Genomic DNA, 4,381 nt, shown 5'->3' with positions numbered 1-4,381 from the left:
GCTTGCTTACTTTGTTGGTTTACAGTCTTTTAATATCTTCATTTAAGAACCAATTTTATGACGTTTTGCAACATACTATACTGTGACATTTTTAAGATGTACTTTACTGCAACATTTATACAACATACTATACTATGACATTTTTACGACAATCGACATTTTTTAGCAACATACTATAGTAGGACATTTTGTTTCAACATACCATGCTATTGCGTTATTAGAATATACTATGACATTTTCAATGACATACTATACTATGACATTTATAAGCATCGTAATATAGTATGGCTTTTTTGCCGACATAACATACTGTTACATTTTTCTGACATACTATAACATTTTGTGAAAAAACGTCATAGTGTAGTATGTCGTCCAAAATAAGGAAAAAATGTCATAGGTTAGTATGTCGTCCAAAATATCATTAAAACATCATAGTTTAGTATGTCATCCAAAATGTCACAAAAACATAAAAGTTTCCTATGTTGCCCAAAATATGGAAAAATATTCATGGTTTTCGTATGTCACCCAAAATATGGAAAAAACATAATAGTTTACTATGTCGTCCAAAATATGGAAAAAATGTCATAGTTTAGTATGTCGTCCAGAATGTAACAAAAACGTCATAATGTAGTATGTCGTCCAAAATATGGAAAAAACATAATAGTTTACTATGTCGTCCAAAATATGGAAAAAATGTCATAGTTTAGTATGTCGTCCAGAATGTAACAAAAACGTCATAATGTAGTATGTCGTCCAAAATATGGAAAAAACATAATAGTTTACTATGTCGTCCAAAATATGGAAAAAATGTCATAGTTTAATATGTCGTCCAAAATGTAACAAAAACGTCATAATTTAGTATGTCGTCCAAAATATGGAAAAAAAAGTCATACATTAGTATGTCGTCCAAAATATGGAAAAAACAGAATTTATCCATCCATCCATTCTCGATACACCACTTTATCCTCACTAGGGTCGCGGGGGGTGCTGGAGTCTATCCCAGCTGACTCGGGTGAAGGCAGGGGACACCCTGGACAGGTCACCAGTCTGTCACAGGGCTACATATACAGACAAACAATCACACACACATTCCACACCTACGGGCAATTTACAGTAACCAATTAACCTCAGCATATTTTTTGGACTGTGGGAGGAAGCTGGAGTACCCGGAAAAAAACCACGCATGCACAGGGAGAACATGCAAACTCCATGCAGAAAGATCCCAGGCCCAGGCCGGGATTCGAACCGAGGATCTTCTTGCTGCAAGGCAAAAGTGCTAACCACTAGTCCACTGTGCAGCCACACATCAGAGTTTAGTGTCATCCAAAATATCACAAATACGTCGTAGTTTAGGATATCCTCCAAAACACAGAAAAGATTTCAAAGTTTAGTATGTCATTCAAAACATCACTAAAACGTCATAGTTTAGTATGTCATCCAAAATATGGAAAAAACGTCATACTTTAGTATGTCGTCCAAAATATCACGAATACGTCATAATTTAGTATGTCTTCCAAAACATGGAAAAAAATGTCATAGTTTAGTATGTCGTCCAAAATCTGGAAAAAAAGTCATAGTTAAGTATGTCATCCAAAATATCACTAAAACGTCATAGTTTAGTATGTCGTCCAAAATATAGAAAAATGTCATAGTTTAGTATGTCGTCCAAAATATGGAAAAAAAGTTACTGTAGTATGTCGTCCAAAATATGGAAAAAAGTCATAGTTTAGTATGTCGTCCAAAATATGGAAAACACGTCATCGCTTAGTATGTCCTCTAAAATGTCAAAATAACGTCATATTTTAGTATGCCATCCAAAATATCACTAAAACGTCATAGTTAAGTATGTCGTCCAAAATATGAAAAAAACATCACAGTTTCATATGTCATCCAAAATATGGAAAAGATGTCATAGTTTAGTATGTCGTCCAAAATACGGAAAAGATGTCATGGTTTAGTTTGTCGTCCAAAATATCAATAAAACGTCATAGTTTAGTATGTCGTCCAAAATATGGAAAAAACATCACAGTTTGGTATGTCATCCAAAATGTGACAAAAAGTGTGATAGTTGAGGATGTCATCAATTATATAACAACAAATGTCATCGTTTAGTAAGTCGTCCAAAATATGGCAAAAATGTCAGTTTAGTATGTTTTCCAAAATATCACTAAAACTGCATAATTTAGGATATCGTCCAAAATATCAATAAAACGTCATAGTTTAGTATGTCGTCCAAAATATCAATAAAACGTCATAGTTTAGTATGTCGTCCAAAATATGGAAAAAGAAAGTCATTGTTTAGTATGTCATCCAAAATATCGAAAAGATGGCATAGTTTAGTATGTCATCCAAAATATGGAAAAAATGTCATAGTTTAGTATGTCATCCAAAATATGGAAAAGATGGCATAGTTTAGTATGTCGTCCAAAAATGGTAAAAATGTCATCCAAAATATGGAAAAAACTAGAAAAGCATTCTCTGAGTGCTTTTCTAGTTTTCCCTTGTTTTGGATGACATACTAAACTATGTCATTTTTGTGACATTTTGGATGACATACTAAACTGGAAAAGCACTCAGAGAATGCAGACCTCTGCCAACGATAGAGAGGAAAACAGGAAACCCATGCAGTAAATGATCCTGAGCTGGAATCGAACCTGCGTCTCTGACACAGCTCTAGTTACAAATCACCTTCTTAACCAGTTGAGCTATCTGGACACCTTGTTCCAATTTGTTGGACGACATACTAACCTATGATGTTTTTGTCACATTTTGGACCACATACTAAACCACATACTATAAAAACAGAATCCAGGATCCTTTCCGGATTGCTACCAAAATTAAATCAGCTCTTCCTCTAACCATAGTCTACATCCCCTCAAAATTTCATCTGAATCTGCCCAGGCGTTTTTGAGTTATCTTGCTAACAGACAGACGGACAGACAGACACACAAATGCCGGGTGTCACATAACCTCCTTGACTTAGGTAACTATGACGTTTTTGTGACATTTTGGATGACATACTAAACTATGACACTTTTTCCATATTTTGGATGACATACTAAACGATGACCTTTTTATTCACATTTTGGACGACATACAAAACGATGACATATTTTTCATATTTTGTATAAAACACTAAATCATGATGTTTTTGTGACATTTTGGACGACATACTAAACTATGACATTTTTTCCATGTTTTGGACGACATACTAAACTATGACGTTTTTGTCACATTTTTGACGACATACTGAAGTATGATGTTTTTTGTCACATTTGGATTACATACTAAAATCTGACTTTTTTAGTGACATTTTGGACAACATACTAAACTATGACGTCTTTGTCACATTTTGGACGACATACGAAAATATGACATTTTACTGAAATTTTGGATGACATACTAAACTATGATGTTTTTTCTCTCATTTTGGACAACATACTAAACTGACATTTTTTTCCACATTTTGGACGACACAACATACCAAACTATGACTCAGAGAGCGCAGACCTCCACCAAGGATATTGACACTCCCATGGAACATTGTATTCACATACATTTATGTACGATTTAGAAATTGAAGTATTGTATTGTAATTTCATGGAATCATAAGACATATTTTCATGAACAATTTCATTCCATTCTTAATTGATCAACAGGGAGAGAGGAAAACAGGAAACCCATGCAGTAAAAGATCATGAGCTGAAATTAAACCTGCATCTCTGACACAGTTCTGTTTACGACTCACCTTCTTAACCAGTTAAGCTATCTGGACACCTTGCTCTGACTTGTTGGATGATGTTTTTGTCACATTTTGGACTACATACTAAACCATATACTAAAAATTCAAAGTGATCCAGAATCCAGGATCCTTTCCGGATTACCACCGAAATTAAATCAGCTCTTCCTCTTACCATAGTCTACATCCCCTCAAAATTTCATCTGAATCTGCCCAGGTGTTTTTGAGTTATCTTGCTAACAGACAGACAGACAGACAGACAGACACACAAACGCCGGGTGTCACATAACCTCCTTGGCGGAGGTAAATATCATAGTTTAGTATGTCGTGCAAAATGTCACAAAAATGTCATAGTTTAGTATGTCGTCCAAAATGTCAATAAAAATGTCATAGCTTAGTATGTTGTCCAAAATATGTAAAAAACGTCATAGTTACCTCCGCCAGGAGGATATGTAATCATCGGAGTTTGTTTGTCTGTGTGTGTGTGTGTGTGTGTGTGTGTGTGTGTGTGTGTGTGTGTGTGTGTGTGTGTGTGTGTGTGTTTGTCTGTTAACAGCATAACTCAAAAAGTCATGGACGGATTTTCACCAAATTTTTACAGGATGTCCGGAAGAGCACAAGTAAGAATCGATTAGATTTTGG

The sequence above is a fragment of the Acanthochromis polyacanthus genome, chromosome 16 (assembly GCF_021347895.1).
Source record: "Acanthochromis polyacanthus isolate Apoly-LR-REF ecotype Palm Island chromosome 16, KAUST_Apoly_ChrSc, whole genome shotgun sequence".
NCBI classification, from domain to species: Eukaryota; Metazoa; Chordata; class Actinopteri; family Pomacentridae; genus Acanthochromis; species Acanthochromis polyacanthus.
Note: the sequence above shows the minus strand (reverse complement) of the source record.